Here is a 15117-nt window from a genome sequence, read left to right on the forward strand (position 1 = left end):
GACAAGTTGACTATGTGAAAGTCCATAGTTAGTAATAATTGAAACAGCTGTAGTAATTTTCCACACTTATTTTTAAATCTTACTAGAGTAATATTTAAAAAATGTGGAAAATTACTACAGCTGTTTCAATCATTACTGGGCCATTATCGGTCAGTTCGTTAATTTAAATTAATATTTAGGTTTAAATGTCAACTTCAGTGAAATGCCATATAGAAAATCATGCCAAGCCTTTCACGGTCGTATCGAGTTTGTTTTGATTCCATAATGCATGGTGGCGGATTGGCATATGATGTGATAATTATGGAATAAGTAAATCTGGATATTTTTGTACGTGGCTACTTGAAACTGCTATTAGGAAATGGGTAATGCAATCTAAGAGTACAGGAATATTTTTCTTTTTCTCCTTTTCATATTTTAAAGAGCGGTTCTCGTATTGTATTTGGAAATTCTTTAAATTCTTAGGAAACTAATTCTCAATGATTTTAAGAGTTTTGAAGTTCATGGAGGAACTTATGTTTTCACCCTAGTCGTCATTTTATTTTTATATTTGAAAGCGTTTTTAAAGTTTTAAATTTATTTTAATGATAAATATTTGAAATATAATGCAAAGTAACCAACGGATTATTTCCTTTTCAGGTAAATGCTGCGTGATTCGCTTCAGGTTAAATCACACCTCACTGACGCAAATGAGGTAATCAATTTCATTTTGTATTTCTTATGTATACTTTTAATTTCGTATGATTCGTTATGGTTCAATCGCAGTCCTTCTTTTTTATTTGAGGATGTCTTTAACAAATGCTAATACTTACTTGAATATCGGCTGTTTTTATGTTTTGGAAATAATTTCACCTTAATCTTTTTACGCCAAATTATATTGCAAGGCATTTTGGGTACACTTCTGGGGTAATTTAATGGTCTTAATGATATAGTCTTGTGATTATGAATTTTAAGCCGAAAAGCATCTGGTTAAAATTATCGTATTTCTTAAGTAAATATCTAGAACTCATTACTTGTTTTAAAAATAGAGATTATCATTGGGAAATATCGTTTCTAGAGGCATATGTCGCCTTATATGACGGGAGGAGTTGACATTCATGATGTTATTTTACATTTATTCGGTTTAAAAAATTATGGTCGACTCAATTTTCGGTATAAAAAAATATTTAATAAAATGCGTTCGTTTGAAAACTTAAAGCCGGAGTCATGAAGATATTTCATTATAGTTAAAATTTCAAAGCTTCACTTTTGATTTCCAGTTACATTACAGCATAAAATGTCAAATATGCTTCATCACATATACTATTTCTAACAAATGGATATTTATTTAATTACTTTACACTTCTAGGTAAAAAGTTTTGGGAAATTCCTCTTACAGCAATTTACTTTTATCTTCAGGTTAACTTTTCGGATTTTAATTGGCTAATTGTGTCACATAAAGAAACACTCAAATTTAAGCATGAAAAGTTGGCTAAAATATGCTAATAGATGTTTTACTTAAAATAATTTATAAGGAAAACAATAAGAGAGGAAGAATAGGAAATAATCACTCCTGAGACCCCGTAGAATTTTTCTGGCCTCGGGGCCTCCCCTGCTCCAACAATGCCTTCCCCCTCTCACCCACCTTAGCAGAAAGGTTTCTTTCGTTCCTCCCGCTCTAAAGGCCGTATCACACTAGCGACTGCGGCCGGCGCTGCGGCTGCGACCGCGACTGCGACTGGCCCGTCGACCAATCAGAGCGAGGCAGTCGACGCTGCGACTGCGACTCCGAAGAATAGCCGACCGGCTATTCTTCAGAGTCGCAGTCGCAGTCGCAGCCAATCAGAGAGCTCCATTTCAATCTCGCGCGCTTGCGGCAGACGTGTTTGTTTGTTTTGGTTACCGTAGCGAGGGAAGTTCAAGAAGGTTATAAGATAACGCTGAGATAATTTCGGATTTTTAAAGTGAAGATGGAAGCCCAGTATATTGGATATTGCACCCGAGTACACAGGTGAATGAAAATGAAGTACGTTTTAACATATTTTAGGAACATTTTCAACAATTGCTGCTCTCTATCTATTCTTTGGGCTTTCGTAAACAAACAAGCCACAAGCAGAAACGTTCATACGTGCGCATGCGCGATCGTGGCGTCGGCCGCAATGTGTGATGGGGTGTAGTCGCAGCCGCAGCCGCAGTCGCGGTCGCAGCGGCGGTCGCAGTCGCTAGTGTGATACGGCCTTAAGTCTCACCGCGGCGATAGAGAGATTGGTTTAGTGGGCACTTAATAAACCCTATAAAAGAGTTTCTGTAAATCAGTCTTATAGCCATTTACTTTTATCGTACGGGTAACATTTTGAATTTATTTGCGAACGGCGGCTAATGTAACATTTAAGCGCGAATATTTGGCCAAAATTTAAAATAAAGGTTTTTCATTTGCATCCGCATACCAGCAAAATTATGCTCTGTATTATTCCTCAATTTTGTTAGTTATTAGTTGATCGTTGAATCTGCCCGCTACTCCCATGTCTGTGGTAAATTCGAAATGATCGGGAGCATATTTTTAGCCGTGGTCACGACTGACGTCAGCCATTCCAAGCCCTCTCACCTCCAACGTAACGATGGAATCGCGGGGTTGCTAATGTCGTCAAACCCAAGTACGGCCGAAGCGAGAGCATCTCAGTGTGCCGAGGATGCTGCTCGATAATTCGCGTGACATTTCCGACTCCTGAGGTTCCAGCGACGGCGACCGCCCACGTCCTCAATCGCTCAACGCGTGGGGAGGCGAGTTGTCCGTCAAGAGGCCCTCATTCCCGCGAGGTCGCAAGAGCGGAGAGGAGCAGGAGGAAGAAGTAATCGCCCGCGGGACCCCGCTGGATTCTTCCGGCCTTGCGACCTCCCGCGCTCCGTCATCGTCGCCCCCCTGGGCCGAAAGATTTCGCGTTCCTCTCCCTGCATGTTCCTCCGCGACGGCGGCGGGCGAAGATATTGCATTTGGCTGTTGGGAGGGGAGAGGGGGGGGGGAGGAGGGTCAGATTGGGGACGAATGAGGAGAGGATGCACTACACGGAGGAGGCGACGGACGGTAAAGCGGCGGAGTAGGCCTGCAGCGCACATGTGGGATTCTTTCACTCCTCCCCTGCGGCGCAAGAAATAGTATATGCGCCATTCCTGTCGCTTACGGAAGGTCAGTTATCTCCTGTGGAGTAAGAGTTTGAAGTTGCGCGAGTGTAATCTCCGGTAAAGAATAGCATATCGAGTGATATACATCAGTTCTTAGACAGAGAGAGCAGTATAGGTAACACTCAAGCAAATAAAACCTCACATTGGCTAATTTTCGGGCCAACGAAGGACCCATCTTCCTGGCGAAGCAGTAAAAGAATATCTGTTTTACTTCCTATGCGCTATGGGTTTAGGTGAGGGAGGGAAAGCATATTTGGATAGGAATAAGCTGATTAGAAGAGAGGTCTTATGTGGGTATCATCGAAGGGAGGGGGGTCAATTGATAGTATACATGTTCTAACTCCCTGTCACTGTTTGAGCTTTTTAACTATTTCATTAGTTTTGGATACAATTAAGCTAATGGGATCTATTAAAGCCATGCAAATAGAATGCTTACTTATGGACTGAATTCGTAAGGGATAAGCAGGCCAAATTCAGCCCATATAAATTGACAGAAAGTGAAAGAAAGAGGTGGCACATAACAGAAATTGGAAGAGGAAATCAGAGAAGTTGAAGATTTTAGTGGGAAAAAATCAGAGGGTAAAAGTGTGACCAAAATAGGATTCGAACCCAGAGCCGATAGATGTGGCATCCAGTGCGCAACCGCAGTTGCGCTATAGAGGCACTTAAATTATCTTAATTAGATTATGGTCGATTTGAATGTCGATCCGGTGGAAATTAGAAATATCAAAGCAAAAATTCGCTCAATCCCTGCCATCTTCAGTTTAATTCGAGAAACTTCGTGTTTGCGCCAACATCCTCCTGTTTCCATAGTGGCTCCTTTTCCAAATTCCTGATGAGTGTATGCTGCTACTGTTAAAATAAATCGGTCAAAATATGTTAATAGCTAAAATTTATAGTTAAAAATTGATAAATAAGCGTGCTATAGTAGAATTCCAATCTTGCAAACTAAAGACAAATTAATTAAACCTCAACTTCCATCCTTTTTGAGGGAATGAGGAGGTCATGACCCTCGTGACCTCCTTTGTATCCGCCATGCGATGCTTTCTAAATTGCTCTTTTATTGTGCACAGATTTCCCAAACTCCCGGTGTTGCCTGTAGATGTATCGCAGGTTTGTGTTGATACGGGAAAAATAAATCTATTTATTATGAAAATTTGGAATTTCGATTCTGGTGGTAGAAAGTGACTGGGCATCTATCGAATTTGTGTTTTAAGATCTTCACAAATGTTATTTATTGTTATTTAGCTGTATATCATGTTTTAATATTCTTGAATGAATTTATTTCTATGAATGAATGAACTTTAATGAAGTAAGTTGTTTTTCTAGTTGGCCGTGAGAGAAATTAAAAGGTCCAATCAATTTGATGCATATAAAAACACCTTAGAAGTAGCATCGTGTGAACTCCTCTACTTGTCCGAAATTGACCTTACCTAATTGTTGCGTAAGAAATGAGGTTGAAATTATTTTTCAAAACTGAAATTAAGTTTTATATTCGCGCACGAAATTCCAACAAGCCTTCGCTGTCACTTTTGTGTTCTGCTTATTGTCAGACGTAGAAATTGCGTATTGCCTTGCTTAAACAGGGTTACCCCTTAACTACTGATTGAGACATTTTAGATATTCGTTTTCTTTATTGGTTTCCAGTAAATATAAAATATTTTTGGATATTTATTCCTTCTTTCGAAGGATTCGGGACTGGAACGTAGATGTTTACATGCTCGTCATTTTCCTTCATCGATCAATAATTCTTTCAATTAAATGGTATAATGGGTATCCAATGTATTTTATCATTTATTGCTCAAGTGACATGAAATCCATTCGGGAACGATTTGTTTTTACAATCTTCCTATTCCGTCATGGGGGGATGGGATCGGGAAATGTCTCACCTTGGTTTGTCCAATTTATCTCTTTGTCTACTTGCCGTTTTCTATCCATAACCTTTTTATTTAGGTCGCTCCAAAATGGTTTTTTTAATTAGGGCGTACATCTCTTTTATTATTCTCGGTATGCAATTACTCGTGCACTGCATTTTGCTGTTGGGGCCCATTTATACTATTTATGGCTTGTCCTTGCGAAGCATTTATAGTCATATAGTGTTTTTCTTAGGCTAGGCTATTAGCTCGTGTATTGGAGTGGATTTTGGATGGCCTCCCTCCTTCGCCATGACACTCTCATTTACTTTCCCGGGTATAAAAAGGCGAAACGAGACATCTACTACGCCTCCTGGTGTTCCGCCAACTTTTGCTCGGGAGAGAGTTCACGGAGGGCGAGAGGCGTGGGCTCAAAGTTCTTAATGCCTTCTTATTCCTTCGTAGTGTACCTCCTCGCAGGACTACAGTTTACGATTAGGCACCTCTTTTGAAAACATGGCGTTATAGATAGAGTAGCTTATTCCACTAAATTGCTACAAATAATAATTTTGAGAATATAATTTACATATGGTGGAATACAGGCATCCTTGTTGTAAAATACGTATGTTCCTATCATAGTTTCCATCATATAAGATTCTCTCGAGGATAAGGAATAAATAGAAGCAGCTGGCTGGTGCGGCCAAAAACTGAGCATTACAATGCTGATTTTTTAATTAATTCAAGAGACTCATTTTTTCAAATCGTTCGTTCATCGAAAAAAAATATTTGTTTCCAGTGGTTATAAACCTGGGTATTAATATACAAACAACAAATTTACAAAATATACATTAACCACTTTACTTTGAATATCATTATTGATAAATATTTTTCAATGTGGTTATGAAAGAAAGCCATGCTTCCAATTGTCGTAGAAGCAATTTAGCATGCTTTGCTGAAACAGCGTGGCATGGTAGGTGATGAAACATTGTAGTTGCACTAAGCGGGTAAGACTTTCTTAATGCCTTATTGTTAGGTCTAGGAACAAGTACTCTATTCCATGTCCTCAATCCATGGTAGCAGCCCCTGATATAGAACGTGTAAATTACTCTACTTAATTTTTACTATTACTTATATTGGACTTTTCACGCCGGGGTGCAGTAACAGCTTAATAGTGCTTCACGAAAATCGATGCCCTGGAAATGGGTAACCTACCAGTTGGGGCTCGAACCCGCGACCTTCGGTTTAGCTAGCGAAGACTTACTTCACTGTGCCGCCACCGAGGCCGGCGACCTTATAGACTTCCCGGGTAGAATCGGTGCCCTCGCAAGTGTTTGGGATAAATTTAATTTTACGCGAGATTAAAACCCCCTTATTTCCTTCCCCCGAATGAATGCCCCATCAATTTTGGTCAACGGTGCTTGTAGTCTCGATCGCCGTGAATGTAGCGTTCCGAGAATAAATGCGACGAAGCCATCCGGGACCTTCGGTGGTCCTCTTCCATGCTCATGCCGCTTTTCTCCGGTGGGGCTCTTATTACGGCGGCGTGCGTCCCTTTTCTTCTTCCTCTCCCGGTGTTTATTCGCGGGCGTGCGCTCCCGTGTCCGCGACGGGGAAGTCCACCCTCTGAAGCAGACTTGGCCCGCTATTTTTAAGACCTCCGCGCTCTCTGACCGCCGCCTCCCCTCCTCTCCTGCCACTCTCCCCAACTGGAGAGACTCGGGCCTCCAAGGCGGATACTATGCCCTGGCAGACTGTCTCCCGCGTGGACTTAGGGCCTGTAGGAGGAGGGGGTGATATAGAAGGAGACCAGTGGCCATCGCGGCGCTCGTCGACGCTTTCGTCCTTCGCCCTCCCCGACCACTCTCCCCATTGCAAATCTCCCCTTTTTCGATTACGGCTCTCGTCCGTCCTCCTGTACGTATATTTCGAGAAGAATTTAGAATAATGGCTCACTGTGGAACCAATCGAGTCTTCGTTGAACTTATAAAATATAAAAAAACTGCCATCTAGGAAGCTCATGGTTTAGTTTTTGCTGCTGAGTTCAATTAAATAGTATTTCTTTTGAGGCCACGTGGATCAAATACGCTGACTTTAGCAGGCCTAAATTCGTGGTCATCCTAGCTTTTTTGTTACACCAGTGGCTTTAATGGTCTGCAGTCCCTATCCAAAAACCTGTAAATACCTTATTGTTGATGTTAGGGTAAAAAGAGCAATTAAACAGCATAAATAGAGGAAAATTATATTGCAGGAAAAAATAGATTACTATAGTTTGGAACTGAATATTTTACTTTTATTCTTTGTATCTCTTGCTGCGTGTCCAAGACTGAAAATGCATTATATAACCAAACAAATAGTGACTAATATGGCCTGTTATCTCCTTATGCCTCGACTTGATACTGAAAAAATATTTGATGAAAAGAATATTATCTGTTTGGGAACTTATATTATTCCAAACTGCGATTGGGAATAGAGAATATCATTGAATAAGGTACTCATTGCTTGCTTGTTATTGTAATGCTCAAACGATCTCTTGTGATGCTGGCTACGATTTTACGCCCGTCCCGGATGTTCCTACTAGTAATTTCTCTCTTGAGTGTTGATTGTGTATTCTTGAGGTCATTGAACTCTCAAGGCTTCCTCGTGCTGTCTCGACAATGATTTGTGTGGCAGTATGTAGATAATTCTGTTTGAACCCTTGTGCTCAGACTTTTCTTTAATGTTTACTTTTGAAAATTTTGATTTATTGAATTGTTATCTGCATCCTGCATGCTTTCTCTTTACATGACATATTTATTGACCATTATGAAAGCACTATTTTAAGCACAATCGTCCTCTTTTAAGTTATTACGTCATTAATGCCTGCGTTTTGGAGGTACTTTCTGTTTCTGGTTTAGGAACTCAGCATCCAAGTGTAGAGTCTAATTTCTGTGCTAATATTTACTCTTTTTTCTGACACTAATTCCGTTTGGTGTCAAGTACGACCCATTGAACTCAAAGCAGTGGAATGTTTGTCGATATGCCCTGCGCGTGTCGATATGCATGCTGAAGCGCGTCCGGGCCTCAAAACACGGCCGACTTACATTTATTTTAAATGGGATTTTCTTATTATAATATTTTAAATGAGATGTTTTTATAATAATATGCCAAATGAGATTACAAGAATAATGCATTTTGAGGTGAAAAAACTGTCTTATGGGATTCAAGTAATTAATGCTCTAGGTCACAATTACAGCCAAAGCTGATGTGAGCTGAGTAATAAAATTTCAAAGCTGAGCCATTTCCTATTGATTTATGCGGAGCTCAATTCTAAAGGTCCTTGTGTAATATTTCGATGCCTGCCGCGTGAATGGCGGTGAAATATACATGAATTGTATTGAGAATTAGAAATTGTACCGAGGCTTACGGCACTAGAGGCTCATGGTACTAGATGTCCTGACTGAGGACATACTGAATTCGATGAGACTTCAGCCCAGGTTTGAGACTCTCAATCGGTTGGGGCTTCATTTAAGTCCTTATCAATACCAGTCAGTGAGTGGTGCAAAATGGCCTTAGCCGCCGACGCACCCTATAAAAGAAACACTACTACTACTTTAAGTCCTTTCTCTCTCGCGTTGCCATCCTTGATGGACCCCGTGAGGGCCATCGGTACAATTGCCATGGGAAACGAGGAGCAGGGGTAGCGTAGTGGTCCAGAAAGCCAAAGGTCCGCGGTTCGATTCATGTCCAAGGAAATTGTTTTCTCATGGGAATTCATGTATACTAGAGTTCCTTCTCATTATGGTCAAACGCGCAATTTCTTGGCTTCACTTTGTAATTCATAGTATTCCTTTTTTTATTGAGTTCAACGGCAAAACTCCTCAGTCAGCTCAGTTGCATAATCAAGCTACTATTTTTGGGTAACATTTCTTACACAAGCTATTTGAGGCATCGAATATAAATCACGATTTTAATGTATTCACGGCTTGGCAATTTGGTAATTCGCTCCGAGGCAAAAAAATAAAAGCGTTGCGAAACGAGCCACAACTCATACAGTATACTCGCCTTCCAATCGTAGGCGAGGCGAGGGTGACTTCATTGAGGGTCATGGCTAGGGTTTGCCGGGGCCCTCCCGTGTTGCCTGGATTCCGCGAATACCCCACGTAAGCTGTTGCGCGCCTCTCTTTCTGTCCCGCGCCCCCTCCCAGCATCCCTGCCTGTCGCCACTCGGGTGATTAGTGGTGACTCCCCACCCCCCTGTCAGCTGACCCCGCCACTGTCGAGCAGCGTGCACCAGGTGAAAAGGGGTGAAGGCATTCTGACGTCGAAGAGAATTTATTCCGATCGGAATCCATCTAGAACGGCTGAGGCCATTGCCTCAAGGTATTTCTCTTCCTCACATTTTTAACCACTCGGTTAAAAAAAAACGCGAATAGCTCTGAATGTCACCGAATGATGTGGTTGACGCTTGGCCATTTTTAGATTGAATCGCAAGATTTTCCTGTCGTTTTATTTTGCATGATTCAATGATTTTTTCCCTTTTTTGTTTAGTTCCCGTACCTACAGCCGATATGTAATACGGTATCTATGCCTAAAAGTGGTCCTCAAATGCAGGCTTGTTAAAAGAATATATTTCCAAATCTTTAACATCTATAACAATAAAAAACTTTTTTCTTATTTTGTACTTTTCTTATATTAAATTTTTTTCTTACTCTATATCATGGTTCAATACCATTGTATTCATTTCCATTTTCATTTATTTTGTTTCCAAGGTCTACAATAAGCATTAAATTAAAATTTGCTTTGTTTTTCGGGTATTTTTATGGTATTTAGGCGTTTAGTCGTTGAATATAAATAATTGATTTTTTGATTAATCGCATGAAAAAAAAATGACGTGCATTTCGTTTGGCCTCTTAGAATAAAATTTAAGTCAAGTCATCATGAATAGAATCATGTATTGTTGATAGTTATTCAACAGTTTAGATGGTCTTTGTGCAGCCTAATTACCTTTGTGCTTTGACGATATTTTATTGCAGTTGATAATAGTCATCAAGTTTACGCCATATGGCTTTACACGGCGTTTTATAAAGGTAAATCGGAGAATGGCTCTTATAATGTTGGACGATGATAAAAGCAGTAGCCTTAATCGCCGATTTTGACTCAAACAATATATACTATAATGTGAATATTTTCCTTTGGACGTACCTACATTTATTTTAATAAGGTTTTTAATTTTGCGGCCCGAGATTATATTGATATTTAGATTTGTGGTAGGAGATGTAAAAGCACTGAATAGGAAAATCCACTGTTATCATTTCTGAAAGAACTCAAAAGCTGCGTGCGTTATGATGGTTTAATCCTTTTATCGATATCGCTAATCTTCCATCGCTTGGAGTTGGGAGAGCTCTTCAGAACAGCATCAACTGAAGTCGCATAGGACAATTCCGCCGTAAAATTAAAGTCGCACTTTCTCTTAAGAAAGTGAAATTTCTGTCAGCATGGAAATGCCGGGCATGTTACTTGCGCAGACGTATAGCTCATTTGAGGAGAGACACGTCCTGATTGCGAAGTCCCCTCGTTTTGGGATGGATCCCATTTTTCAACTTCCTTTCCCGAAGTCTTGCGTGTGGCTTTGAACAAGGACGTTGATTGATGGAATCCTTCATACGACTGTGGTAGCGTTGAAAAAAATTTATATTGGTGAATTATTTTGGTCTTCCAAAGAATCTTGACTTTCATGTTTGCGTGACCATCTGCTTATATTTACGTTAAGTATGCTGTATTGGAAAAGCTTTTGAGATCTTAGCGCTTCTCTGATGGGTTTCAAAATTTATACAATTATAAACTACCAAATAATGATTTCGTTTCCAGTAATTTATGAATTCTTCTCCTTTCATTCACAAGACCTAAAGCTTTGCCATATCCAGGCAACTAGGGTTTCGCCGCTGAGTCTTATCGTCAAGCACCCTGCTAGGGGAGGGTAGAACTCACACCTGATGATCGACGTTATCATTGTGATGAAGCGCGTCTTTCATAGAGAATCAATTAAATTCGGACTGACTTTTTCCACTTCTTTAAAACCCACAATACGAATTTAAAAATCCAGTATCTGTATCCAGTTGTAACGTCAAATGGGAATGGGTCATCTGATGCATTTTTTTCTCTTTTTTTTGCGGACTATTTTGTGGAAGCAGTATTGAGTTGGTCTTCTTTTTTCATAATATTTTTCGTTTTGCGTCTAAATTACTGATGTTTCCTCTTCATTATTTATGAAGCGCGAGTGTTTGCAATTGTTGGCCAAAGGTCTTTCGATGACATTTTTTCATTTAGAAGGATTTAATCATCTAAATAGTTGAGTTTTATTTTTTATACTAAACGAATCTCATAAAAAATCTTGTTTTGGTTAAATTTTCATAGTTCTTTATTGTGAAATCTTGAATATTTTTACAATAAAAATTAATAATATTGTTTCAAAAATGAAGTTTTAATTATTGTTACCTTGTCACAGGTCATTTTCCTCACTGTATTCTTGTACTTCGATGCATATTCATCGTAGACCACGGTTTACTTTGTAAAGTGATATTATTGAGGAATGATTAGCATAGAGTATTCAAACTGGCAGTTGTATTTCACGCAAAACGCAAGATTTTTTCGAAAACAATGTAATTGCTCGAATGAATGCGATAAGCTTACCCTATTAAATACCCTTACTTTCGCCTCCGGTAAATTTTCTTATCCTTCCTGTGCATTTTCATCACTCTGATTCCAGATTTAAGACTAAAAGAAGAATTGTAGCAATAAATTCTACTGACGCCCCTAACGAAAAAATTAGTATCACCCCTTTGGGGCGTTTATAAAAAAAAACAGTTTGAACTAGACGCCATCTGTAATTTTCTGAAGATCTAACCGAAAACTGCCGCGTACACGCTATTGAAATCAAGGAGGTTGGAATATGCTAGAGGGGGTACCACTGGTTCCGAGCGTAAAGCGCAGTGTGGCCGGAATGCTGGGGCTTGGGTAGGAATATCCACGCCTACTTGGACCAAAAGATTGACAATCCCATAAGGGTCAATATTTACTATTTGGTGAAATTTTGGTTATAACTCGTTAATAAATCAAAATAAACTATGGAGCGCACCTTTTTGTCTTACGTCATTGGCAGGAAGTTTTACTTTGCGAAGTTATGACTCAATCATCTTTTCCCATGGGAAAATTGTTATCAATCACCACGGTTACGTTCTACAACCAGCTCAGTTGAAAATAAAATTTTACGAGTGTAAACTAGTCATTTACCTGCCCTTATACTGGTATTTAATGTTATTATAGCCAACGGAAATCTAACAATTACAGTAAATAAAGTATATTTTCAAGAATATCCCCACCAGTAAAGTGGCTAACAGACACAGAGTTTATACATTAATAGAAGTATCGCAGATGATGGGAAAAATCCGATGACATCACCGACGAAATACTAGTAATTATGGTAGCATTTTTCACCTATTGTAGTGCATTTTCAGAACATAACTTCAAAGCCACCTCAAAATATTAGTCGGAGGCTGAGTCCAAAAATTGTCAAACCAAGATGGCGGAACTTTGGCCACGCTAAAAATTCGAAAAGGATAGGATTCCAGCCTAGGATATTCCAACGGCGCTTCCAGGATATTCCATCCTCCTTGATTGAAATGGAATGTAGTGCTAGAGTGGTTTCTTGGCTGCCTCGCTGTCTTTTCCCGAATGTATCTACTTCCCCATTCCATATTAGATCAACGTTATTTTTCAGTCCAAGATGTCACCTTCCAAGATGCATGATTTGAATTTATAAAACAAGAGTGAAAAGCGCATGAAAAACGGCAAAAAATTATTACGACACAGCGTGTCATAAAATTTAACGCCTATATTTCCGTTAATTCAAAACCTATCAAATTGCACACTAATTTTCACGCTATGTTTCCCTGGATATTAAACATTTACTTATACCACTTACTTTTTGCAGAGCGGGACCCGGGTTTCAATGAAATATCATCATCTGCAGGCGCAAATTATGATTAAAAAATGATGAAGATGATGATAATTTATTGAAACCCGGGTGGCGCTCTGTAAAAAATAAGTGGTATAAGTTATTGTGTAATATCCAGGGAAACATACAAAGGAATACCACAAAGTAAATCAAGAGTTAGTGAATTTTCACGCTATTTTCACTAAGTTCGTCGCTAATATCTTCTGCTTTCGCCGCCATTGTCGCATGGGTATTGAAATATCACGTTTGACAAATTTATTGCCAGTTCTTTCGACAGATAAACCTAAAGATTTCTCGAGTTGCGAGGAGTCCATCATGTTGGCAATGCCCATGGCCTTCCACTCCCTCACGCTACTTCCCCGCTGGCCATTCTGCATCAGCTGCACCTTCTGAGGTCTATTTCCCTCCACTGAATGACTCACCCTTCATGGAACCAGAGGCTTTGTCTTGTGGATATAACTCCTCAGAACATGAAAGCGGAAGTAAGTCTCACATCTGACTTGACTGGAGAACACTCGCTATGCTGAAATAGTGCATTAAAAATCGAAATTCTTACTCATTATAGCTTCGATTAAGAGTAGTTCTAGTGTCACATCATTTTATAGCTAAGAAGAACGTAGGAACAAATATTATAAATAATAATATCTAAAAAATATATTGGTATAAAATCTCATCAAATACTAACGTACCATATATAACATAATAATTATCGTATTATGATCACATTTCATGCACATTGGTATAAATCAATAAGAGAGAAGAAAATTTCATCAAAAGCCATACACAAATCATGCTAAAACTTAGTATAAAAATAGTAATTAGACCGACAGACCTAGGCTATTTACATTAAAAGTACGTGTTACTTGTTATTTCTCTTTTAACTAATATTAAGAACATATTCCTTTTGGTCTGTCTAAAATGTCAAGATTGATTCCAGCAAAGGATAATTCCGAACGCGCGCCAAGCATGGTTTATGCGACGAATAAGACTGTTATAAAATTACCTGTAAAACGTTTCCAGGCTACCTTAATCAACACAAAAGTGTCTCAAGATTGCCAATACGCTTCGTGAAAGCAGAGATAGAAAAAAAATGATGATGTCAAAAGAGAAATATTTTCATCTCCTCTTCCTTGTGGGGAAATAAAATATAATCTTCGCTTACGATAAATCTTTTATAAGTAATTAATTGAAAAGTAGCTGACTACAACTATATTATTTGCCTGCATCGTTAAGTCAATGTTGCAGCTTGTGACATATCCATAGCTAATGCGTTCAAATATGAACTATTTCGATTTCGCTGATAGATAGATTCCATATCGACCCCATTTCAATCAATTTTTTTTACACTAACTAGTCGAGCGTAATAGTTGATTATCAATGCTGTCAACTTTTACTTGTAAACAAGATTTAACTTCATTATTGCGTATGCCCTTGTTTACTAATCGGAATTAATGTCGAGCTATTCGAGCACACCCTATCAGTCCTATCAGTGTTTTGGAATCTTACTTCCTTTTATCAAAGACATCTCCCATCGACGACTGATGGACCGGAAATTCTGGACGTTTTTTTTTGTGCGTGCCAGGCCTTCACTTCAGAGCAGAAACTTTGAAGTCTCTCGCTGAGCGACGTGGGCGTCAATGCCACTTGACCTATATACATATTGGTATTTATATTCTGCTGGCGCCCGACTATCATGATCTCTCGTCACATTCTGGCTGGCTGGCTAAGTTCTCGCAGCGCTTTCCCGTGCCTACCGCTAGGTGGCATACTCTCCGTCTCTTCAATATTAGCTATGGGAAAGCTGGCATAGGCACAGGGCGCTGTGTCTTTCTACATCTACAGTTGCATAACACACTGGAAGCCACCTCTTAGGTGTTTGGCAGGGGGTGACCAAGCAGTGCACTACGTCACATTCGCACTTCATGTTTGTAAAAATAAGAATATAATCATATAAATAACGCGTAAGCATTTGTGCAGGTGGCGTGAGCTCCCAATATGCATTCATTGCTCTATAAATGATTACAAAAATGCATGCGTATGTAGCTAAATTTTTTGAATGTTTATCAATTAGAATAATCGTATTCATGAATGGTAGGAATCAAACTAAGGGTGTAG

General features: G+C 39.3%; 1 long non-coding RNA gene across 1 annotated transcript in view; it reads left to right on the forward strand.

Moving 5' to 3' along the window:
- Window positions 1-15117, forward strand: part of LOC124168706 — a 167731-nt gene that overhangs the window by 112914 nt on the left and 39700 nt on the right. Inside the window, exon 3 of the long non-coding RNA XR_006866979.1 lies at window positions 637-691. This is a non-coding gene — a long non-coding RNA (uncharacterized LOC124168706). The remainder of the gene's footprint in view (window positions 1-636; window positions 692-15117) is intronic.

The sequence above is a fragment of the Ischnura elegans genome, chromosome 1 (genome assembly GCF_921293095.1).
Source record: "Ischnura elegans chromosome 1, ioIscEleg1.1, whole genome shotgun sequence".
Taxonomy (NCBI): Eukaryota; Metazoa; Arthropoda; class Insecta; order Odonata; family Coenagrionidae; genus Ischnura; species Ischnura elegans.